The sequence below is a fragment of the Cornus florida genome, unplaced genomic scaffold (assembly GCF_030987335.1).
Source record: "Cornus florida cultivar Cherokee Brave unplaced genomic scaffold, ASM3098733v1 CherokeeBrave_3.0.0_Hap2_Chr03, whole genome shotgun sequence".
Taxonomy (NCBI): Eukaryota; Viridiplantae; Streptophyta; class Magnoliopsida; order Cornales; family Cornaceae; genus Cornus; species Cornus florida.
The window spans coordinates 44,288,256-44,315,701 of NW_026775573.1; the positions used below are offsets into that span (position 1 = coordinate 44,288,256).

Genomic DNA, 27,446 nt, shown 5'->3' on the forward strand with positions numbered 1-27,446 from the left:
TCCTTTTTTTTTTTTTTTTTTTTCTATTTTTATCATTACTTGTCCATTGCCGACGTCCTCCAATAGTGTCATTTTCGATCATTTTACAAAATTATTTATTTTTATATATTTTATAAAATAGTTCAGTAAGGGTAATTTGTAACGACCCAAACTCGGGGGTCCGAATCGCTACCCGGGTCCTTACCCGAACTTGAGGCCACATAAGGGCACTATGGACATTTCTGATAAACATAGTGATTCTAGAGTCCCTAAAGACAAAATAGTCATTTGGCATGGTCATATATGGCTTGGGGCTCAAAAAGGGTAAAACTATCATTTACTTGGGTCATTCAATGATTAGGAAATATGTCATTTGTCATGCTTAGGGGTAAATATGTAATTATACTAAAGTCTAGGTCAAAATGAAAATACTGGACCATCTGTGTGCACACTTGGGTCATTTCATCGTTTAGATCAACATTTTAGTGAAGACAACATACTGCAGGGGCCATCTGTGTGCACACATGAAGGGATCTATGCGCATAGTTGCCAATATGTGCGCAAACATAGGATAATCTGTGCACGCCGATGCCCATCTATGCGCACAGAAGAGGGGCTTGCCAAAATAGATCACTTCTAGGGTCATCTAATTGTTTAGATAGGGGCATCCAACCGATCAGATGATCCCCATATCTGATCTAACTGGTTAGATCACCCTATCTAACCATTTAATTTAGCCCAAAAACCATGCGATCATATAGATCACATCCCGAGCCTACTTTAATGAAATCCTAAGTCAACCAACATAAAAATAAACCCCATAGACATCATTTAACGTACAACCATTGCATTGAATCGTCAAAATAATATTCAGTATTCATTATTGACCATTAAATCCCCATTAAAACATTCATACATCCTTGAAATGATAAAATTGTGCTCAAAAGAATAGGATTATAATTCAAGGCCTAATATAAATTGTACAAAAAAGTATATAAAAAACATCCCTAATCTTTTCACATTGTGCAAAAATACCCCTAAATCATAAATTTGACATAAGTTAGCGTTGTAATACTCGTTTTGCTCTTTTATTTTTTCAAAAATGCCCAAGGGGATATATATGCTACTAATCTCATAGTATAGGGGTGTTATATGCACATTACCATATATATATATTTTAATTTTTTTTCTATATATATATATATATATATATATATATATCTATAATAATAATAATTATTATTATTATTACTATTTTATTTTGAGAATTTGTAGAAAGAATTTGAATTTTTTGAGATTACAGTTTAGTGTTTTCTACTATTTTTTTTTCTTTATTTTTTTTTTTGTACCAACACTGTTACCAAAAAAAATTCTCAATATCAGTGTGCACTGTTTTTCAAAGTTTGGAGCATATTTGTTGTTGTTGTTGTTGTTTTTAGTTTGCACTTTATTTTTATTTTTTTATTTTTATCTTTACTTTTGTTTTATACTTTTATTTTTATTTTTATTTTCTATTTTTATTTTTACTTGTCCATTGCCGCTGTCCTCCAATAGTGTCTTTTTCAATTATTTCATAAAATTACTTATTTTATATATTTTGAAAAATGGTTCAGCAAGGGTAATTTAGTTAATTTAGGGTTTAAATTTGTCACAGTGATCTATTTACACAAAATTAAAACTTTAGGGTATTTTTTGCACGTGAGGGGCGTTCTCTAACAATGTCCTTTTTGGTCATTTTATAAAATATATAAAAATAAATAATTTTATAAAATGGTTCAGTAAGGGTAATTTAGTTAACTTAGGATTTAAATTTGTCAAAGAGACCTATTTGCACCAAATTAAAACTTTAAGAATGTTTTTTGCATGTGAGTGGTGTGATATGCACTATATATGTACTTTAAAGATATTTTCTACACTCAATCCTAAATATTATATTAATTTTGTCGCAAGTATAAATTGCTCAATAGTTGTTTTGATAGTTACAATATTATTAATTATAATCAATAAATCTTATGTAAATAATATGTTTATCTTTTTCTTTTCTTTTTTGTAGATTAAAATTAATAGTTTGATACAATGACACATTGACGTGGTTTAATATATCTTATGTAAGCCATTGACTCTTTTGAGCCATACAAGTATAAATCTATAGTATATCTTTTTATTAAAAGGGTTAAAATTTCTATTATTTTTAAATTTTGATCATAAAATTTCAACATATTTTTAAAAATTATTCTACTCTTAAAAAGTGATCACACTGACCCAATATCCGTGTCCGACTATGAAATGACAAATTTAACCTTACTATTTAATGTTAAATTAAAAACTAAAAATTATTTTTAAAATTTACAAAAATACCATTTAAAATTACAAAAATTATGTTTCACGGAGAGAGAGAGAGAGAGGAGTAAGAGTTTTAGAGAAAGGGGTGAAGAAGATAAAATGATATTTTTGTAATTTTAAAAAATAAATTTTAGTTTTTAATTTAACATTAAATAGTAAGATTAAATTTGTCATTTCATAACGGGTTAATGGATCGGACACGAAGATTGAGACAGTGTCATCACTTTTTAAAAATATATGATTTTAGTACCTGAAATAGATTTTAGGATCAAAATTTGAAAATTGTTGGACTTTTATGATTTAAACCCTTATTTAAAGAGTATATATTATTTTTTTTTTTTTTTGTTGTGCATACTTGGAATTAAAGATTGAATGAATTTTTTTCTTGAACAAAGCATCAGTCGTGTTATTCCTTATTGTATCTCCCTTGCAAAAGAGTACTTACAAGTCATATAATATAGTTATTGAAGATAGAAAACTGGCAAGTTCATAGAAAAAGAAGACTGATAACAAAATTACTTTTTGCAACTCCTAGCTAAGAGGTTGATTATAAATTTTTGCACTCTCATCACCACCCATCAAGATGAGGATTCCACAGGAGTATCAGATGTGCAACAAGCTGTGAAATATTAAATTATATTTTGGCAATAATCATAGACAAACCGGTCCAAGTTGAGTTGTAATACTTATTTTACAAGTCATAGGTCAACAGGGACTACAGAATTGAGAAGAGGTTTTAAATTTACCATATTTGAAGAGAAGAGTTTATGAAGAAAATGGTAAGAACATCATTATAGGAAGAAAGAGGAACAAGGTTGGATATTCTACATATTTTAAGTTGGTCTGTGATTTCCGTAGAATGAACTAAGGCTGGAAGAATTCGAAATATGCAAGTCTGCCAACCTTGAACCGGCTCAGCTTCCTTGAACCGGTTCAAGATGTTTAAGTTTGATTCACTGCCAAACTTGAACCGGTTCAGCTTTCCTTGAACCGGTTCAAGAACTCCTGTTTGCAATACAACTATAGTTTCCTCTTTCTGATTTATTTCCAAGTTGGTCTAGAATTGTACCAAATCCTATGCACAAAATTTACCTTATTTTCAGAGAGAGTAGGTCATTCTATATTCTATATAAACCATGTCATATACATTGGTTTATTCACGGCTTTTACATTATTATTCAGATTTTATTCAAAGCCTTAGGAAGATTGTTTTTACAGAAAATCACAGTTGATTTTTCTAACATCTTTCTAGAACACATACACATAAACACAGAGTTTAGTTTTGTGGTGTTCGAATCCTGATCGTGATCATACAGTCGTATTAACATTGATCAGACAAAGCAGATCTTCTTCTACATCATTCAGACGATTAAAGAATAAAAGTAAACGCATTCATACTTTGAAAGGGTTGGAGCATTCGTGGAGTGCTGTTTGATCTACCTGCTACTCTTCTACAAATATCAAGTGTAAGCCTGAGGTCAAGTTGTTGTTGGACGGGGAGTCGCAAAGCCAGATGATCGTCAGCGGTTGGTGTGGTGTAGAACGATAGGGTGTGAGCCAGAGTCAAAGTTCGGTATACTTTGTTCCAAGCATAGTGGATTGGTTTATTTTGGACTGCTCAAGTCCACGAGGTTTTTCCCGTTACAGTTGACTTATTTTATCAACTGGGGTTTCCTCGCTAAAATCCTGGTGTCATCTCTAACTTTATATTCTGCTTTATTTTACTGCATGTGATTACTTGTTTAACTGCTAAAATAAGTGAAGTTGGTAACGACACAGATTTGTATCTAAAACTTTCTTATATACATTCCGCTGCGTATGACTCACACAAGCCTCACTTTGATTAACTGCAGAAGAGTTGGCCTTGGTATCTTTTTCAGCTGCTGCTGTTGCTGGTGGCAAGCTCAGAAGAAACCGGTGGGACTAGTATATCCGGTAAGCAAGCAAACGGCTGGTGGAAGCGATTATGATATGTCACAATTTTGGTGACAACCTTGCAGAGAATCGGCAATGAAGATCATGTGTAGTGGAACGCTTATCAAACATGTTAGCGAAAGATTTTTCTACAGATAAATAGCTAACCGTTTAGAAAGCCAAGACAAGGAACTAGCCCGAGAAAAGAAGTAGTGCTTCAAACAAAGTAAAGAAAAACTATGTAAAGTGAAGTAACCCGTAAGTTAGGAAGTCAGATACGAATCCATATAGAAAGTGTCTGCGTCAGCATGCGTGCGTGGGTGGTGTGTGCGTGGTAACTTAAGCCCATGGGCTTCAATATGGGGAAGACAAATGTGTTCACTCGTGGAGGAACACATGATTGCCATCACCCGTTCAATTTGATAATAATTGTCCGACCTTCAAAAATAAAATCTCTATACTATTAATTATTTACAAATACCTAGGAATGTGGAGTATAATCAATTGTCCTTGCATATTTAGTGGATGCGCTCAGATCCTCAGCATTAATGGGTCATGTTTAGGTATGTCAACTTAAGCAGATTTGTTTCTATCAGGGCGAGTTTGATAGATCATCATAATAGAGTTTGGAAAGGGAGTTTAAATATAAGAAAGCCCATGGATTGGGCTTCAATATGGGGAAGACAAATGTGTTCACTCGTGGAGGAACACATGATTGCCATCACCCATTGAATTTGAAAATAATTGTTAGACCTTCAAAAATAAAATCTCTATACTATTAATTATTTACAAATAACTAGGGATGTGGAGTATAATCAATTGTCTTTGCATATTTAGTGGATGCGCCTCAGCGTTAATGGGTTATGTTTAGGTATGTCAACTTAAGCAGCTTTGTTTCTATCAAGGCGAGTTTGACTGATCGTCATAATAGAGTTTGGAAAGGGAGTTTAAAACATGTTAAGCTCCAAACTCGTCCCAATTTTTAATTAACATCTAAATAAATACTTTTTTATTGACTATAATTTATATTTTTTCCTTTATTTCTTATGACAATTTTTTATTTTAACAACATTTTTGTTACTAAAATATTTTATTATACTAAATATTTTTACAAAATTTATATGAAATTTGTTCAAATTGAATTGGTTTTCATAAAAAAAAAAAAAAATGTATATGGGGTGTTCCTAACACACTCCGGACCCGATATGATGTGGCCAGGGCGAGTTGGAAAAAATGACTTTTAATCATGCAATGATTTTGGAAAATTGGTGCTCCGTACTATTAACATATTTAATCATGTTCTACCCATGCAGTTCAGTGAAACGTAATGGTTTTACGTCATTTACTTGAAATTTATTTGCATCCATTTTTTCAAGCTATAATGCAATATGAAATTACTACAATTTTTTTATTTCCTGATAATGAATTTACTACAATTGAAATTGTGTCATTCATTATGAATATTATAATATTAATGTTCTGAGTATACAAATGCTTTTAAGTAATGCAATACTTTTGAATATATATATTAAACATTTACTTCAAGTAATGTAATACTTTTGAAGATATATATTAAACATTTAGTTCATTTTGATGCTATCTGCAATATGAAATGTGAGAATATATGATGCAATATACTTCTTCTTCACCTTCCAATATATATATATATATATATACTTCTTTTTCTTCATGCAGTATTATTTTCATTGGATGTGGTCTGATAGCCCAGTGGCAGAGAATGTGCACCTTGTGGCTAAAGGCCTAGGTTCAAATCCCCACTTCATACTTTAACTACCAAAAATATATATATACATATATTTTCATCCATTGTTTTTATGCTATTGTGAATTTATACAATATGATTTTAATTCAATTGGAATTGTGACATTCATCATAAATATTATGGGATAAGGGTAGAAAACAGTCCTAAAATATACTCCGCGTATCACTTTTACCCCTATTTAAAAAAGTATACAAAAAACACTCCTAACCTTTTCACGTTGTGCAAAAATACCCCTTAATTAGAAATCTGACATAAATTAGTGTTGTAATACCCGTTTTGCCCTTTTACACTTCCAAAAATGCCCAATGAGGTATATATGTTACTAATCTCATAGTATAGAGATGTTATGGCCACATTACCTTATATATATATATATATATATATCTCTAAACTTTTTTTAAAAAAAAAAAACTTTGAGAATTTATAGACTAAGAATTTGATTTTTTTGAGATTTCAGTTTAATGTTTTCTACTAATATTTTTTTCTTTATTATTATTATTATTTTTTCGTACCAACACTTTTAAACAAAAAAAAAAAAAGAAAAAAATCTCAATATCAGTGTGTACTGGTTTTCAAAGTTTGGAGCAGATTTGTTTTTTAGTTTGCACTTTATTTTTATTTTTTATTTTTATCTTTACTTTTCTTTTATATATATTTTTTTAATTTTCTATTTTTATCATTATTTGCCCATTGTCGGCTTCCTCCAATAGTGTCCTTTTTGGTAATTTTATAAAATTATTATTTTTTATATATTTTATAAAATAGTTCAGTAAGGGTAATTCGTAACGACCCAAACTCAGGGATCCGGATCGTTACTCAGGTCCTTACCCTAACCCGAGGCCATATAAGGCTACTCTGGCCATTTCCCATAAACATAATGATTTTAGAGTCCCCAAAGACAAAATAGTCATTTGGCATGGTCATATATAGCTTGGGGCTCAAAAAGGATACTTGGGTCATTAAGTGATTAGGAACATGTTCAGAGGTAAATATGTAATTATACTAAAGTTTGGGGTCAAAATGCAAATATTGGACCATCTGTGCGTAGGGATGGCAATTTCCTCCAACCCGTTGGGTTTCCGCCCCACTCCGCTCCTAATGGGGTGGATTTGGTAGCTCCATAAATGGGTTTGGGGCGGATATGGTAAAAGAATTGAAAACCCGAAACGGGTTTAGGGTGGGGGCGGATTTAGTGATGCCCCAACCCCACCCCCGCCCGGACCCCGATTATATATATATATATATATAAAGTATATATTTAAGTTAAGTGTCCATTAATATATTTTGATTAAATATTCACTAGAATCACTACTTACTAAAATTTTACAATTGTGCACGTGATTCAATCTTCAAGAATCAATCAAGGATTCAAGACCTTAGTATTCTATCCCAAGTCCAAGAATTAATTCAACAGTTTCAACTTTACCGCAATTAAACGGAGTATACGGGGCGGAGTTGGTATTTTGTCTACCGGAGTAGGGGCGGGGATGGTATACCAATTATAAACCCGTACCGGAGTTGGAGCGGAGTTGGTATGACGGATTTTTTAACGGGGCGGAGTAGGATTTAGCCAACTTCACCCCAACTCCACCCCGTTGCCATCCTTATCTGTGCAAACACTTAGGTCATCCTATCGTTTAGATCAACATTCTACTGAAGACAACATATTGCAGGGGCCATCTGTGCGCACACATGAGGGGATCTGTGCGCACACATGGGACAATCAGTGAACGTAGATGCCTATCTGTGCACACAAAAGAGGGGCCTGGCCAAAACCGTTCACTGCCAGGGCCAACTCACCGTTTAGATGAGGGCAACCGGTCAGATAGTCCCCAAATATGATCTAACCGGTTAGATCACCCCATTTAACCATTTAGATTAGTCCAAAAACTATTTGATCATTTAGATCACATCCGAAGCCTACTTCAATGAAATCTCAAAGCAACCAACATGAAAATAAACCCCACATGCATCATTTAACATACAACTATTGCATTGAATCGTCAAAATAACATCCAGTATTCATCATTGATGATTGAAGCCCCATTTAAACACCAACGGGCCAGTTGCATAGTAGTATCAGAGAAGACGTGTGTGTGAGTACCAATTAGGAAAAAAAAGAATCCCCTTTTAAACATTCATACATCCTTGAAATGATAAAATTGTGCTCAAAAGAATATGATTATAATTAAAGGCCTAATCTAAATTGTACAAAAAAATGTATAAAAACACTCCCAATCTTTTCACATTGTACAAAAATACCCCTAAATCCTAAATTTGACATAAGTTAGTATTGTAATACCCGTTTTGCCCTTTTACTCTTCCGAAAATGCCCAAGGGGATATATATGCTACTAATCTCATAATATAAGGGTGTTATGTGCACATTACCTTATATATATATTTTAATTTTTTTTCTCTATATAGATCTCTAATTTTTTTTTATTATTATTTTTTTAACTTTGAGAATTTGTGGAGCAAGAATTTGAATTTTTTAGATTATAGTTTAATGTTTTCTACTATTTTTTTTCTTTATTATTATTATTATTTTTGTACCAACACTATTAAAAAAGAAAGATAAAATCTCAATATCAGTGCGCACTAGTTTTCAAAGTTTGGAGCAGATTTGTTGTTGTTGTTTTTTTAATTTTTAGTTTGCACTTTATTTTCATTTTTTATTTTTATTTTTTCTTCTTTACTTCTTTTTTATACTTTCATTTTCTATTTTTATCTTTACTTGTCCATTGTCGGCGTCCTTCAATAGTGTCTTTTTTCGATTATTTTATTAAATTACTTATTTTTATATATTTAGAATAGTGGTTCAGTAAGGATAATTTAGTTAACTTAGGGTTTAAATTTGTCAGAGTGACCTATTTACATCAAATTGAAACATTAGAGGTATTTTTTGCACATGAGGGGCGTTCTCCAACAGTGCCATTTTCAGTTATTTTATAAAATTATTTATTTTTATATATTTTATAAAATAGTTTAGTAAGAATAATTTAGTCTAATTTAAGATTTAAATTTGTCAGAGGGACCTATTTGCACCAAATTGAAACTTTAGGAGTATTTTTTGTACATGAATGGTGTGATATGCATTGTAAATGTATTTTGAGGATGTTTTTTTTCCAATTGACCTTAAATATTATATTAATTTTGTCGCAAGTGTAAATTACTCAATAGTTGTTTTGATAGTTAAAATATTATTAATTATAATCAATATATCTGATGTGAGTAAAATGTTTATCTTTATTTTGTAGATTGAAATTAATAGTTTGATACAATGACACGTTGACGTGGTTTAATATATCTTATGTAAGCCGGTGACTATTTTGTGCCATACAAGTATAAATTTATAATATATATATATTTTTATTGAAAGGGTTAAAACCATAAAATCTCTATTATTTTTAAATTTTGATCATAAAATCCTAACATATTTTAAAAAATTCATATGCTTTTAAAAAGTGATCACATTGACCCAATATCTGTGTTCGATTATGAAATGACAAATTTAACCTTATTATTTAATGTTAAATTAAAACTAAAAATTATTTTTTAAATTTACAAAAATACCATTTAAAATTACAAAAATTATGTTTGAGAGAGAGAGAGGAGTGAGAGTTTTAGAGAAAGGGGTGAAGAAGATTAAAGGATATTTTTGTAATTTAAAAAAATAAATTTTAGTTTTTAGTTTAGCATTAAATAATAAGATTAAGTTTGTCATTCCATAATCGGGACACGGATATTAGGACAGTATGATTACTTTTTAAAAGTATATGATTTTAGTACCTGAAACAGATTTTAGGATCAAAATTTAAAAATAGTTAGGGTTTTATGATTTTAATCCTTATTGAAATAGTAAGTTCATACATTTTATTTTTGTTATGTTTACTTGGAATTAAAGATTGAACAAAGCATCAGCCGAGTTATTCCTTATTGTATCTCCCTTGGACAAGAGTACTTACAAGTTAAATAAAATAGTTATTGAAGATAGAAAAAGTTCATATAAAAAAAAGACTGATAAAAAAATTACTTTTTTGTCCAGTGCAGCTCCTAGCTAAGAGGTTGATTATAAATACTTGCACTCTCATCACCACCCATCAAGATGAGGATTGCACAGGAGGATCAGAAGTGCAACAAGCCTCACTTTGATCAACTGCAGAAGAGTTGGCCTTGGTTTCTTTTTCAGCTGCTGCTGTTGCTGGTGGCTTCAACAACATAGCTCCGAGCGCGGTTTCGGCACAAGACATTTGTGTTTCCTTGTCATGATCATAAATGAGTACACCTTCCTCTTGATATTTAGAGAGCATGGAAAATTCTGGTTCTTGAAGAATATTATAAAGTTGCCTCTGGAGTCTTTCAACTGTAGATAGTACGCGTTGTTTGCGCATGGACTTCTTCCTTGTTGGAACATGAGGTTTCCAAAAAGCTGGCTGGCTTGAACCTGCAGATCATGAGATATGGAATAATCAAATAATTAAAAATAAAAAAATCAATCTTCATAAACTTTTCTATTTCAAGTTTAGCAGTATACCATTCATAGGTTGCATTATTAAAATAAAAAATAAAAAATTTGGGTAAAGGTTAAATTGGTTCAAGGAAATAATTAAGGTTTAATTTAGTAAAATAAAAAAAACTTAGAAAGCCTTAATTACTAAAATGTAAATACTAAAAAATAATTCGTCAAAAAATAGTTTAGGCAAAAATAATTGCAAATATGTCAATTTTCACTGTTCATGAATATATGGTGACCAAATTATCCTTCACTGTAGTCATGTAAAACGTTTGCGGCGTTTAATAAATAATGTAAATTTTTACTGAATAATGTAAAACTTCTACTTAAGTAAAGTAAGGATGTTTGCGCAATACACTTTGTTTAAGTGAGAGTTTTACATTTGTAAGTGAGAGTTTTACATTATATTAGTGCATTGAAGGGTAATTTGGTTTTCATGTATTCATGAACGGTTAAAATTGACATATTTATAATTACTTTTTCCTAAACTATTTTATGATGGAATTATTTTTAAATTTTTACATTTTAGTAATTAAGGCTTTTTAAGATATTTTTTATATTAAATTAACCCTATAATTGATTTGCATTGATATTACAATTAAAAGGTAAAATATCAATAGCAAACGCAAAGCACACTTGATGAAGGTTTGAAGATTTTAAGAGTTATCATATTCGTAGGAATGCAGTGATCGTTTGCATGACATGCATGGCTTCATGAAAACTTTTAAGATCATTGAAAATGATAATAAATATGAAGATGCAAGAAATTCATTCCCCTCTTTCTCTCTCTAGAATTCTTACACCTCAACCAAAAAGATACCCCTCCTTTTCATTCCTTATCCTATTTATAGATATTTACAAGATATTTACAAGATATTTACTGATTGCTGGATCTGGGCCTATTCCTCCATAAGTCCTGGTCACCTTTGATGGGCTTACTCGCGTTCGGCCCATATGGCAGTGTCTTTATATGGGCCGACCCAGCTGTACGGACTGAATGTAGTGTTTGCAAGTCGGATCCGGCCCATGTCGTCCGGGGCCTCCTCAACTGCCCCCATAATTGCCCCTTATTTAATAAGGGGTAATTATTAATGGCGTCTCATCATGATGTTGACGGCTCGAGATAACCACGTGGGGGAACGGACGGTCAGATCCAGAATCAATGTTCCGGGGCTCGAGGAATTTCTCGCCTTCCCGACGCTTCGGCCCTCGGGCCCCCTCGCCTTTATAATGCTCTAGAATTCTACTTCACGTCCTTTTACCGTCTCCATCATCAGTCAAGTCTCTCTCTTTCTAGAACAGTGCTAAGCTTTTTCTGGTGAAATCCTTCAAGAGTCATTCTTCCAGCGATCTTGCAGTCCTCCGAGGTTAGTTTCGTTCTTTTTTACTTTCGGCAGGCTTCCATTTACCCCCTTTTAGATTCTTCAAGCACTTCCACCATGGTTGTAGATCTGGATGTTCTTCGTATGAGACTTAGACTTCCTGACAACATCGAAGTTAGGGTTTGCCCCCAGGACGTTAACATTATGACCGGCGCCGGCCTCCTGCCCGGCGAAGTCTTATTCACGAACCTTCAATTGAATGTTGTTAGGTTCCCTCTGCACCCTTTCTTTAGTTATGTCTTCAATAGATTGGGGATATCCCCTCTGCAGGTCAACCCCAACTTCTTTAGAATCATATCTGTTATGCTCTTGTTGATGCGTGACAGAAATCTGGACCTTGACCTCATAGACCTCCTTCTGTGCTATAAGGTCAGTAAGATCCGTACTAACGAACCCTTCTACCACCTCTACCCGTTCGAGAAGATGTCCATATGTACGAACACAATAAAATCTGAGAAGGGTTGGAGGGATAGCATCGTGGGCATTAGTGGGGCTTGGTCTTCGCCGGCTGCAGAGGATTACCCAATCCCGAGCGCCTTTGGTGTCTGTTCTGTCTCCTCCTATAAGAAATTCAAATCTCATAAACATGACTGCCCCTGCGAAACATGCGTTCCTCGTTTTTGCACTTTCTTATGCCGTTCCTTAGGAATACCTTGTGATGACTTGAGCTATAGTGTTTGCAGGGATAGGAGTAACTACTTGAAGAAATACGTTCTGAACGATATTCCTTCCTGCTCAGATCTCCTCACTTCAGACAACCTCTTAGCGCTCTCATCACTCGGCTACAACATGAGCAGACTTCAGATTCCTTCTTTTGGCAGGAAGAAAAATACTCCCCCAGCCACTCCTGCTGCTGGGGCGACCTCCTCTCCAGCGTCAGCTTCTTCCTCAGCCACCATCTCTGACACTGTCCCGAGCACAGTGGCTATTAACCCTGTTGCCAGCGCCCCTGCTGCCAACCAGAGCGCGTCCCCCCAAGCTACCATAGCTCCTGCTGCTGCGGTTGACCACGTGTCCCAGAAACTGTCCGGAACTCACACCGAACGAGCACTTGGTTGGATTGAGCCTCATCCCATATCGCTTTAGTACATCAAATACATCTTGCAGATGCTTCAGATGATCATCCTTCTTCCTACTTTTTACCACCATATCATCAATATAGGCTTCCACAATCTTACCCATTTGATTCTTAAAAACTTTGCTAACAAGTCTTTGATAAGTTGCTCCCGCATTCTTTAGTCCGAAAGGCATAACTTTGTAGCAGTATGTTCCTCGCTCGGTGACAAAAGAAGTTTTTTCTTCATCTGCGGGGTCCATAGGAATCTGATTATAACCTGAATAAGCGTCCAGAAAGGTTAAACGCTCATACCCAGTGGTGGCATCCACCATTTGATCAATTTTAGGCAGCGGGAAGCTGTCCTTCGGACAGGCTTTGTTCAAATTGGTGAAATCAATGCATACTCGCCATTTCCCATTCTTCTTCTGCACAACAACGACGTTGGACAACCAATCAGGGTAGTGCACCTCTCTGATAAATCCCGCATCAAGCAGCCTATCGACTTCTTCCGCTATGATCTGATTACGTTCTGGAGCAAATCTTCGCTGCTTCTGTTTCACTGGTTTGAAATTGGGATTGACATTCAGGGAATGACAGGATACGGAGGGACTAATTCCAGGCATGTCTAGGTGACTCCATGCAAATACGTCGGCATTGTGGGACAAGAAATCCACTAGCTCTTGCTGCTCTTCTCTGGTCAGTCTTATACCTACTCTGGTAGTTCGTTCTGGCCTGGACTGATCGATCTGCACATCCAGAAGGGGCTCCTCGGTCAAGTCGACTGACTCCTCCACCCTATTCTGCTCGAGCGGAGGTTCCTGTAATTGCTATCTGGGGCTTGCCGAACGGACGGGCGCCTTTCCTTTCCCAGCATGCTTTAGTGTGACGGAATAACACTCTTTGGCTGCAACCTGATCCCCCCGAATGTCTATCACTTTATCTCCATCGGGTCCGAGGCACCTCATGACCTGATGCAGAGTTGAGGGTACTCCTTGGACTCTGTGAATCCATCCTCTTCCCATCAGGAGATTATACGAGGGGTGAATTTCCACAACCACAAAAGTTTCCATAAGAGCTCGTTCTGCAGCTTGAACTTCCACTTCCACCATCCCGACGGGCTCCACCCTCTTCCCATCGAACCCTAACAAGGGATTTCCAGTGGGCTTGAGCATCTCTGGTTTAATCTCGAGCCTGTCAAATGTGTCCCTCGGCATGACATTCGCACTGCTCCCAGGATCGATCAGAACTCTGCGCACCAAGCAGTCTGCTACTGTCAAACTGACTACCAACGGGTCTTCATGCGGCAGTTGAACACGCTGCAGGTCTGTCCAGTCGAATTTTATCTGCATCGACGGGCTCTGCTGGTGTAGAGTATTCACACTGCCGACCCTTTTCTTCATCTGCGCCTGCCGCAGGCGCGCCCGGAGCAGCTCATCTGACTCTTCACTAGGCTCGGGTCGACCATGGATAGCATTGATTATACGAACTGGTTGTGAATTGTGGGAGCTTTGTTTATGACTCCTTTTTATTTGTTCCACCGGTCGATTCTGCTCCATCGCCGAACCTTGAACATAACTCGCGAACTCCCCTCTAGCTATCAACATCTCCACTTGCCTCCTCAGGTTCCTGCATTCGTTAGTCTGATGACCGAAATCAGAATGAAAAGCACAATGTTTAGTTTGATCCCTCTGTTCGAGGGGTTGCCTAATTGGCAGTGGTGGATGAAACTTATCTTTGTTCTCCTGATACAGCCTCGCCAGAGTGACCTTCAGCGGAGTAATCAGCTCTTCCTCCCTGGACCTTTTTTCTGCCTTCCAAGAGGTCTGACGTTGCGGCTGAGCCTGCTTCTGCCTAATATTTGCCTTGGACTTTTCCTCGGTCGACACAAGCGACGTTGTCCGAGCATTAGCTGCCTCCTCTTCTTCTAGGCGCACAAAGCCATCGGCTCTTTCGTTGAGTTCATCCATAGTAGTCGGCGTGTTCACTACCAGACTGGTGTGAAACGGAGTTCCGCGTGTCATGGCTAACTTGAAGGCTTGAACTGCTGTAGAAGGGTGGCATTCGATCACCATACTCTTAGTGAGATTAAACCTGGTAAGAAAGGCCTGGAGACGTTCATCCTTGTGCTGCCTCATCGTGAATAGGCTCGAGATGTCCTTCGGCGGGCGCTTGTTCCCATAGTACTGGCTTATGAACCGATCGCACAGGTTTCTGAAACTACCAATGGAGCTCCTAGGCAAGTTTTTGAACCAGCTGAGCGCCGGTCCGGCTAGGCTTGTAGGGAAACATTTGCACATTAAAGAGTCGTTTTCCGTATTCAGGGCCATTTTCAACTGGATATGATACACATGATCGATCGGATCGGTCGTTCCGTCGAACAGAATAAAGACTGGCATAGCAAACTTCCTTGGATGCGGGGCATTCAAGATCTCGTCGGTGAATGGTGAATCCACCGTCCGAGCTGCGGATCGGAGAGCTTCATTCTCTCTCTGGAGTCCAGCGGTAGCTCTGTGAGTTACGGTTCTGCCCTCCGAACCGTGATGAGTGATAGTAACCATGGAGGGCCGGTAAGACGGATCGAACGACCGTTCCTCTATGAACTCTCTTTGCCAAGGCGACGCTACTCGACGGCGATCAACCTCCATCACTTCCTCTCGGTCGAACCTTTCCCGATGCGGATCAACGTGAGTCGATCCTTCGTGATCTTCAACTCGACGAACATTTGGCGGCAAATTGTCCATCATCCTTTCATCACGGTGGTGAGCTGACTGATTGTTCTCGTCCTGTTCGCCTTGATGCGCGATATTAGATTGAACACCTCCTTCTCCGACCGGAAGTGGATGCGAAACCGCAGGTATTTGCCGATGTTGCATTCCAGCTTTCAATTCTGCATTCTCTTTTTTGAGAGCTTCAATCAAGTTCATCAACTCCTCAAGCTTTGTTTGCTGGACAGCCTCCATCGGATTGGAGCTTTCACCTATCATTATTCCCGAACGGAGTAAAGGCATTAATCTCAAGTTCGCGAGTAGATCCGAGCTTCGTGAGTAGGAATTTTTAGATCTGGCTTCTAATTCTCCGAATTATGCTCACTGTTTACGAGATCTGAATTGTCTGAACTCTAAATCCGTCAGATCCTGCCACAATCGAACAACTCGTTGTTGCGTAGATCTGAAGTCACTCCTGCCAAAGCTTCAAGAATTGTAATTCCTCCAGAGTAGGTCACAATCGCTCAGATCTGGATCCAAATCCCAAAGATCGAGTCTCGATCAACCGAATTGGTTTGAATCCACTCGATATTCCTCATTGATCAACCAAACTTCCATGCGTTTCCCACAGACGGCGCCAATTGAAGATGCAAGAAATTCATTCCCCTCTTTCTCTCTCTAGAATTCTTACACCTCAACCAAAAAGATACCCCTCCTTTTCATTCCTTATCCTATTTATAGATATTTACAAGATATTTACAAGATATTTACTGATTGCTGGATCTGGGCCTATTCCTCCATAAGTCCTGGTCACCTTTGATGGGCTTACTCGCGTTCGGCCCATATGGCAGTGTCTTTATATGGGCCGACCCAGCTGTACGGACTGAATGTAGTGTTTGCAAGTCGGATCCGGCCCATGTCGTCCGGGGCCTCCGGTATCTTTTTGGTTGAGGTGTAAGAATTCTAGAGAGAGAAAGAGGGGAATGAATTTCTTGCATCTTCAAAATACAAATAAATAACTAAATTATATATAGAGAGAGAAAATTAGTCCATCAAGAATGTTTTTAGAAGCATTTGACAATATTAGTGATTGAAACAGTGGATGTTATGCAATGTTCGAGTCAATATTATTGGGAAAAAAAATGTTTAAGCCAAAAAATTTCACAACATTAGATAGGTAAAATAACACAGAGCAAAATATATAGTCACAAACATATACAAATGATTGATTACTGTTTCAATTTATACCTGGTCTTTTAATATAAGGCAAAATTTAATTATCAACTGCAATGTTACGCGAAATGGAAAATTAGAAAATTACTTTCTTACTAGTGATATTCAAGAACCTTAATGCAATCTATGTAGCATTCTGAATATTAAGTTATTACATCAATATTTTTCTAATTTTATAATTATTGATTTTTTTTTTTTATTTTTTTTTGAAGTTCAAAATTAAATTTGAAGTTCAAACTACCAATTTCCTAGGTATGTATCATAATTGATGACTAGTTAAAATACCCTTTCAATGGCTTGCTTTTAACCTCACCTAAGTCACACATAGTGAGAGCGAGTATGGGAGTGTGAGAGCCAGAGTGCAAATGACAAAATCTAAAAATAGTTACAACGGGAGGGCCTTTAGAACATTTGTATATGTGTTTAAAATGTTTTAAATATTTGTACATGTAAAGGCCTTTATTATGCTTTGGAGGAATAATATGTAATTTCAAAAGGGAAGCAATAAGTAACCTTATATTACATAATATTAGTAATAACTAAAGAATTGTGACTTGAGAAAAATATATAGATGCTTAAAGATATATTATTTATATTTTCGTACATGAAATGATCTTTTATAAAATTTTAACTTTTTAAAGAGATATTGGTACATGTAGCTGTCCATAATTCAAATGAATGAAAAACATTATGAATTCAAAAATTCATAAATTAAATTCGCGAATTGACAATATTAAATTTGCGAATTATAAAATGATTTACTCTCGAAACGTCAATTTATATGTAAAACATAAAAGTAGCACTTCTTTAAAAAGATTGTGCAATTTAAGATTACCTCAGGCTTGTTGATTGTGTGGCATGCGTGCAAAAGTAAAATTGTGAAAATTTTAACCAATTAATCAATGCAAATGGGAAGGAAATGAATGGTTATGGAATACCGTCAATCTGACTTTTTTTTAATTATTTTTTATTATTTTTTTAGCTTTTAGGAAAGCCATATTTAAATTGAATGGAGATAATCACTACGAAAGAGGGTGGATTTAGGTTTATTGATGGCTTCTCATACTCTTGGCCTAATCATTCATTTATATATTAAAAATTTAAACTTCTTTGAGTCAAAATTTTAGATATTATGGATTCAGAATAATATAAAATTAATTAATTTTAGAAAATATGTATGGGCTGGTGGACCATGGTGTAACTTGCCGAAATACATGTGTATTAAAATAGGGAATAAGTAATTTTCATAAGATAAGGAAATAAGAAGAAAAAATAATTTCTATATAAGATACGGAAATTAAAAAAAAAAAAGTCAAAATAAAATATAAAAATGTGACTCACAAAACAGTTGTCCTGTCTTCCATCATTTGTCGTACTACTAATCATTAATTCATTAAATATTTATAAAAAGGGCATGTTTAGTTCAGTTTTTAATAAAATAGTTTTAAAAAATTCACAAAACATGGTGCTCTAATTATTTAAAAATAAATATTTTTCTAACTCAATTTTCAAAAATTGACAACTAACTAGAATTTAGATTTATACAATTTTTTGATTTTTAAAATTTTTTGAAAACAAAAAATTATTATAAAAAACTAAACCAAATATATCATATAAGTGTTAGATGGTGACCGGTGTGATACTATGGTAAGTCCTCAAGGATTAGGGGTGGGATTTAGGTCTCAAGTCCTGCTCTTAAAATTTAAATCTTAAAGTACAAATTTATTTTGGGTGTAATTTGGCTGAGCAAACCGTTTTATCTGAAACACAATAAAAATTTGTAATTTTTATATTTGTGATTACCTATTATTCATATAAAATTAGATTAAAGTTGAAATTGAATATTTTACTTTGGTGGCATTTTTTTCTCCATTGGTGGCATAATGGTATTGCTAGTTACTAACCTAACTTGGGGGGAAAAAAAAAAATGAAGTGACTAACCTAACTTGTGACACATTGCCTTAAAAGATTGAAATAAAATTATAATAACTTATATTGTGTTAAATTTAAAAACAAAATAATAAAAAGTTTAAATTTTGATTTATTTCCAAATTACAATACGAAGGAACATTACAAGCTAAATGTATATTTATTTTTAACTATTTATTTATTAGTAATTTATTGAAACTTGAAAGGAAAAACCGTGAAAATAAGTTTACCCATCGAATAAAAAGGAGAAGAAAAAACTCTTTAATTTTGGAGTCCCACAAATAAAGGGAAAAAAAAAAATCCGAAAAAGAAGAAGGGACAAACCGAAAAAACTTTATGATTTAACCCAATGACTCTTCACTTGAATCCTCTAGTTTTTCGCATATACAAGTTCCTAAACCTATATTTTCAACGAAGTTAATAACTGACGACGTCCAAGATTTATCAAGGAGGAGTTTTTGCATTATCATCAAGTAAGTGCGAGACTGTAAATTTGTTTCTAATTTCTAAATTCTATAACAATCTTTAACAGTTGATTGCTCTGATTTGTTATCTGGACTATGTTTGGTTTTGATGTCTTAGAATGATTCAATCTTTTGCATTTATTGGATTGATTCTTGTTCTTAATCAGAATATGTTATGTTTATCTCAAAACTAGTTGAATTTATATGTCTTTTTATAAATATTATTCAAATTTTGGTCGATTGTTTATGGTTTGTTGCCTAAATTGATGCTTTCAATTCGATGATTCATGTATTATGAATACATTCATATGAAAAGGAGTCAACTGCTGACTCATACGATAGTGGGCTGTTGTAAAAGATTATTTTTAAGTTCAACATAATGCAAGCAGAGACCCTTCTTCACAATGTCAATCTCTGTGCTTCCGAAGTATGGCATGGTCAAGTACCGAATTTTCCAGGGCCATATTAATTTATTGATATTGAATATCTTGACCAAGTAAATTTTAGCTATAATTATGTTGGAAACTTGTATAAAATTAGTAATAGTCCTGAAAATATTTTTGGGTTACTGCATAAATGAATGAATTCTCTATACTTATACAAGATGAGATCCATGGGTTAGCAGGTATTCTGGGATGTGGGGTTGGCTCTTTCCCGATTTCTTACTTGGGACTCCCCTTGGGTGCCTCGTCGAGGAGGATTTCTGTTTGGGACCCAGTTGTTGAGAGATTTGAAAGGAGGCTGGCGGGTTGGAAAAAACAGTACTTGTCGAAAGGGGGGAGAATCACGCTCATGAAATGTACCCTTTCAAACCTCCCTACTTATTTTATGTCACTTTTTCCGATGCCCAAGATAGTGCTCCAAAGGTTTGATACAATTCAGAATTTTTTTTTTGTGGGGTGGTGTGGGGAATGAGTTCAAATACCATTTAGTGAACTGGGAGAGAGTCTGTACCCCTATTTCAAAGGGAGGTTTGGGGATCTGAAGGTTGGATATGTTTAATAAGGCCTTGTTGGGCAAGTGGCTATGGAGATTTGGGAGAGAGAGGACAAAATTATGGAGGTTGGTTGTCTCTTGTCAATTCGGGGAGGGAGATGGAGGGTGGCTTTCTAGGGAGGTGAGAGCTCCTGCCAGTATGGGATCTTGGAAACTAATTTGGAAGAGTTGGGATGAGTTTTCCAAACGCATTTGGTTCAAAGTTAGGAGTGGGAGGCACGTTAGATTTTGGGAGGATCGATGGTGTGGGGACTTTGTGATGGCTTGTAGATTTCCTTGTCTTTTCAGGATTGCCGTGAATAAGCATGTTGTAGTTGCTAACTGTTATTGGCTTGATAATGGAAAGGTGACTTGGGATGTGTAGTTTCGCAGAGAGTTGCATGATTGGGAGCTTTTGGAGATTACAGATTTTCTTGCTCTGATTTACAACCAGGTGGTGGAGGGTGTGGTTATGGATGTGATGGTGTGGGAAGGGTCATTGAGAGGGGTGTTTGAGGTTAGATCTTTCTACTAAAGTCTTATGGAGACCCCTTGCCTTTCCTTCCCTTGGAGAGCTATTTGGAGGGCTAAAGCCCCATTGAAGGTGGCTTTCTTTGCTTGGTCAGCTGCCCTTGGAAGTATCCTCACTCTCGACAACCTTAGAAGAAGACGCTAGGTTGTAGTGAACTGGTGTTGCATGTGTAAGAAGTCGGGGGAATCTGTGAAACACCTTCTGATTCATTGCCCTATGGTGAGGGACATTTGGGCTATGTTCTTGGTTGCCTTTGGTGTGGCTTGGATGTTCCTTGAGTCCACGGTTGATTTGCTTGAGGCTTGGAAATGGTGTATAGTGGAGAGCCGAGTCAGAGATGCTTGGAGGGCCACGCTCCTCTGTTTTTGGTGGGGCTTGTGGCGCGTGAGAAATAGGAGATCCTTTGAGGGGGAGGAGTCTCCTATTTGGTCTCTCAAATACAATATTTTGTTGTCTTTATTCTTTTGGGTTAATGGGCGAAATTGTATATCCTTGGATAGTCTTTTGGATTTTGTTGATAGTTTAAAGATGTAATGTCGCTGGTAGTGGTTTTTTGTTCTCTTGGGAGTGCTCCCCTTTTGAGTGCCTTTAATGAATTTTACTTATCCAAAAAAAAAAAAAAAAGATGATCTAATTTTTAAATGGATTCAGGAAGAACAAAGAGAAGTTTGGAATGTTAAGAAAGAAGTAAGGCTTACCAAAATCAATGAAAAAGAAGAAGTAGAAGTATAGAATGATTGTATTTTCTCCCGTATCTCTCACTCTCCCTCTTTAAATAGATACAATCATTTTGTTCTCTATCATAGTACATGACTTAACTTATTTACTTATAAAACAAATGCATAAATAAGACTATATATTTTTCTAAACACTCGAGCAGAGTAAGATGAAAATAGGAAAGACTTTCCTATTGAGTCTTGGGGTGTTTAGGCAATGATGACATGCCTTCGCTAACAAAATTGCTCAAGAAATTAATAATTTTTAAAAAGGATGCCTGAAGAATGGTGTAAAAGTAATTTAGTACATATATATAAAAATATAGGGGATATTCAAAAGTTTAAATTGCTGTGGTAGCATTCTGGAACAATGATTAACGTGTGAAATTACAATGTCGACCAAAACTACGTAGAATGTGGTAATAGAAAATGATTTTAATAAATTAGATCTAATAGGAGGAATGGATTATGATAAAAGAGAATCCTTGTGGCAGACCTTGTCAGCACGGGATAAAGGCAATGATGACAACGATGACGACGATTACGAAGAACCGGAGTGACAAAAATGGAAGCAATTTATTATTGAGGAGATTAATGGAAAGATGTAGACAAAAAGAAAGATTTACGAATAGATTTTATAGGTTTGGAGAAAACTTTCTATAGTGTTTCTAGATATTATATACTGGGTTTAGATAAGAAATGTGTAATGATCGAAATATTGATATGTTAAAGGACATTTATGATGATATAGTGACCATAGAGGTAAGTAAATTTTCAATTACTAAGGGTTTATATCAATGATCAACGTTAAGCCAAATATTTTTTGACTTAGTTATGGAGAAATTAACAAAACACCTTCATGATAAGGTTCCATGATGTACATCGTTTTATGATGATATCATTTTGATTGAATAAACCAAAGAACTGATAAATGCTAAACTAGATGTTTGGAGAGAGAGTTTAGGAGGGTTTTAGATAAATAGGATTAAATTGAATATATGGAATGTAACTATAGTAGATTAAAAATTTAGATAGGCTTTTGTGAAAATCGAGGATCAATAGGTACAAAAAAGTGACCATTTTCGTGACTTATCCTTGATTATGTATAAAGAGGGAGAAATTGGAGATGAGCAAGATGGGTGAAATGAATGATTGATTCCAACATTCGTGTGATAGTCATATACCTCGAAAATTGAAAGGTGAAATATTATAAAACATGTAATTATACCAGCTAGACTTTAGGACAAAATGTTAGGTGATTAAAAAACAACATACTCACAAAATGAGTGTGGTGGAGATGCGAATGTTGAGATGGATTTGTGGTGAGATAAAAAAAGACAATTAGAAATTTATACATTTGTGATATGGTCGAAGTAGCATTAATTGGAGATAAATGAGATAAAAGTAGTTAAGATAGTTTGGCCATCTGCAAGGATAACCAATAGTTGCACCGGTTAGGTCAAGTGATATGGTTCATATGGAGGGTAATGCTCGTGGAAGAGGAAGACCAAAATTAACATGAGTGTGGTGGAAATGCAAATGTTGAGATGGATGGGCCACAAAACAAGAAATGAAACCTTTATGAGATGTTTAAAGTAGTACATATTGAAGATAAAATGAGAGAAAACTGATTAAGATGGTTTGGACATTTGCAAAGAAGACACCAAGGGCAGCAATTAAGAATATTGACATGGTCCAAATTGAGGGTAATGCTAGGGGAAGGGGAAGACCAAAATTAACATGGGAAGAGTTAAACAGGAAAGTTTTGAATGGAAAAATAGGATTTATGTGGCTCTCCTCAAGTATTTTAGAAAAGGTTTTGTTGTGTTGAGTTGAATACATCAAATTCACGGAGAACCTTAAGGCTTTTATTGGTTTAAGTACTTCATGAAGGAAGAGAAAAGTAAAAGGAAAGTAGAGGGAAAAAATTGGTATTCCCTATATTTTCTCCAATGCTTAAGTGAAATTAGAAATTAAACTATTCTCAAATTTGCTGGGAATAAAGGGAAAAAAAATAGGAAAATGACAGTTAAAATTAAATATTTTTCATCTTCCTTTTCCTTGTATTTTTCCTCTCTATTTTGTATGGTTGCCAAACTCTCTCTTTCTCTCTTTCCTCGCTCTCCCTCCCTCTTTTTCTTATTAAATTCATCAACTAAACTAAAGCCTCTTAAACACTAAAGCAGATGCTGATGAAGTTCTTTCCTAATCGGCATGATGAATAACAACATTTATCAAATGATTGTAAGTTAAATGTATAATATGATATAGGATTTGAAGGTTTTTGACTCATGATTTGCTGGATGAGGAATAAAGAGAAACTTTATGAGTTCATGCTTTTGAAGCAGAAAGTAGACTAGCAAAGAAATCAAGAATGAGATCATGCTTTTGAAGCAGAGAGTAGACCGGAAAGGAAACCAAGAATTTATAATGATTCAGCATTCAGCGAGTGACTCTAGATAATTTTCTCATTGTTTTTGTATAAACTGTTAGATGCTTCTCTAAATTTTCATAGAAATAATCCCCTCTTATTGTGTTTTCACTGGCCATTAGTAAATGATGGACTTGTACTTCTATTAAGTAAAAAGAATTACGTGATATGCAGAGTTATTTCTTTAAACTTATGTTAGTTTCTATCTCCTTGAGTTCTCTGCTTTTGACAAGAAATTTCATATGATCAGGGCTCTATAAAATACAATGGACTAAAATAGTTTCTATAGTTTCTTGGGGATATATATGACTCCGGTTCATAATTATATAAGCATAACGTCCAATAGTCTTACCAACTGAGCTCTAGCATTTTCAATTCTTGATTTCATTGCAGAAAAAAAACTAGTGATGCACGTAGGAAATGAAAAAATCTACCAATGTAAAATCACTTAATAGAGCAAAAGTATTTAAGTGCTTTTTATTATATAACCTGGGATATCCTTTCCATTTATGCTTCCCATCTGAACGCAGCTCTCGGATAAAGATATCGCGGATCCCGAGCTAGATCCGTTTTTCATATCATCTTCGGAGCCAGCTGAATAGTGTTCAAATTTTGCAATGTATACTCCAAGGTTTGGCATTTTGCAATTATCGACTCTCATGGGGATATCTGGTTTTACCTCAACAGGTAATTCGCCTCGTTGATAGCTTTGGTTATCTGTATTACGAATAATCTTAGAAGCACTAGCATGTTTGGGCATATAGTCATCAAGTGTCTTCCTTATCCTCCACCTTGACCCACATGCGTTGCACAACACTGGCTTATCAGGTGGTCCATGTCTCCAAAGTGGAGTATCTGTTCCAAATTGTTATCCATTAGCATAAATGGAAAAACCAACTACTAATTCACATGGACACATCCACCAAGATATCATGCTGTCTTGAGATTAATGTGGAAATGTTAACATATGTTTGTAATGAAGTTGACATGTTAAATTTATTTCAAGAAATAAATGCAGGATTAGTTATTCCACCACATCCAGCAAAGCTACTAGACAACATATAGGAAACTTGGAACTGTGTTTTTCATCAGTCTTGAACTAATATTCTGTATCGTATAGAACAATCAAGATATACCTTCATCAGGCCATTATTCTTTTGGTCCATAACATAATGCATAAAAAATTTATTCTTTAGCTGCTTATTAAAAGTTCTTATAAATCCTATTTTAGCTGTGGTTGGCCTAGAACATAAATCATAGAACAGGGATTGCAATAAAAAGACTATAAAAAAGGTTAGAAAGGTCTGAAAAAGAGGGCAATATTCATTGATAGAAGTGAAACGTAAACATTTAAACTCTTGTTTAAATAAAACCTTACAGGCACACATGTAATGAGAGATGCCAATGCAATATGAAGTTCATTGTATGATCCTTAGCATGAGGAATCACAAACTATTTCGTATTGATACATGTGCTTTGTGTGTGGTAAAGTTTAATGGTTAAAATAATGTTTTTCAACTTCACCAAATTACATTTTACTGCATTTCGTACATATCAATTCATTTTATCGAACATATATGTTCTTGAGGGCACATTTAAAAAGAAAATGATACGAGCACGGCAACTTTAAAATTTAAATCCCAACCAACTGGTGTAATAGAAGCATGAAAATTTCTAATTAACTGCATATGGACACTTTTAAATAAGCCAGGAGGCCTTTTGGTCTTTAACTTTGGTCTCTTGTATTGAAAAACTGTCATAGAAAAGCCAATTAAAGGATACGATAGTCTTACCCTATGATTGGATCATTTATATTTTTCACATAGTGCCAATTGTAAAAGGGCAACAGTCCAAGTCCACAGAAGACAAATCTTTGACACTGGGAACGCAAATATTGCATATAAAAATCTTTGACTATCTATTTCATGAAGTGTTCCATACTACACCATCTTACGAGGAAAGAGTAGAAATACAATATAGAAGAAAGAGACGAGAAATATCTAAAAGGTTTGAATGATATTTAGAATATGTAAAGGCTTGAATGATATTAATCACTCATTCACAACTCTAGTATTTATAGATAAAAAAGAACACATGCTCATATTACAAGAAATGAAACTAAATCAAATCACAACGTATTCTAAAGCATATTCTATGGCATATTCTATAGCATAATCAAATCTCTGCTAATATGGTAAGTCATTCCATAAATCGTGGCTATCATATATGCTAACACTCCCCCTCAAGTTGGTGCGTGGATATCTAAGACGCCCAACTTGGACAATGCATCTTCAAACATGGTTTTGCTAGCACCATTCTTTAGAATCTACAAGTTGCAAAGTGTAAATCTGATTAGTGATGATTTTCTCTCAATTGAAGTGTCGATCAACAAATGAAAAATGTCTCCTCAGACTATAAACAACCAACAATGTCTCCTCAGACCGTAAACAACCAACAATGTCTCCTTAGACCGTAAACAACTAACAATGTCTCCTCAGACCGTTTCCCTTCACATTTTTAAAACATGTAGATGGAAGAATCAACAATGTCTCCTCAAACCATTCTCCTTCGTACATATGTTTAAACAATGTCTCTTCAGACCATAAAAAAGAAACAACTATGTCTCCTCGGACCATTTTTGAATGAGTGGTGCCAAACTCGCAACGGCCCTCATTGAGGTCGGACCACCCTGCCTACCCAACACCTCTCGGATGGGCGATGTCTCCTTAGATCATTCTTGAATGGGTGATGCCGAACTCGCAATACCCGCATTGCAGTCGGACCACACTGCCTCTAATACCAAGCAGAAATACAATATAGAAGAAAGAGGAGAAATATGTAAAAGGCTTGAATGATATTTATAATATGTAAAGGCTTGAATGATATTAATCACTCATTCACAGCTCTAGTATTTATAGATAGAAAAGAACACATGCTCATGTTACAAGAAAGGAAACTAAATCAAATCTAAATCAAATCACAACATATTCTAAAGCATATTCTATGGCATGTTCTATAGCATAATCAAATCTCTTGATACACCCATTTATTTCTACACTGCCCCCATAGCATAAATCGTGGCTATCATATATGCTAACAGAAAGAAACCACTTGATTTACCAACGGGCCAGTGGCCTAGTGGTATCAGCCTCTTACTTCCCAAAGGGAGGTCAGGGGTTCAAGTTTCAGAAGAGACAAAAGTGTGTGAGTCCCAATTAGGAAAAAAAAAGAAACCACTTGATTTGACACCGATAAAGATGACTTGAGTTCCTAAGCTGGGTGGGAGGGAGGGATACATATTGCAGAGTTGCACATAGCACCTCACTCTTTGACATCTTGTGATATATAATTTTGAACGGCACCAATAAGAAGGAGAAACACACTGCACGTCAAAAGTCTAATTTCAAAGTGTTTGAATACAACTATCTTGATACACCCATTTATTTCTACGCTGCCCCCATAGCATTTCAGATTAAAAGTAATAAATT

The 27,446-nt window shown here is 35.2% G+C and overlaps 1 protein-coding gene across 7 annotated transcripts in view; it reads left to right on the top strand.

Annotated features, from left to right (window-relative positions):
- Positions 1 to 19,011: 19,011 nt before the first annotated feature.
- Positions 19,012 to 27,446, top strand: part of LOC132300395 (basic blue protein-like) — a 70,495-nt gene continuing 62,060 nt past the window's right edge. For 5 of the 7 annotated variants that reach the window (XM_059797437.1, XM_059797435.1, XM_059797434.1 and 2 more), the window contains exons 1-2: positions 19,015 to 19,313; positions 24,489 to 24,645. The gene's annotated coding sequence lies outside the window, so the exon portion shown is untranslated. Of the gene's footprint in view, positions 19,314 to 24,488; positions 24,646 to 27,446 lie in introns of all 7 variants that reach the window. The other 2 variants (XM_059797436.1, XM_059797439.1) reach the window with 2 other exon arrangements.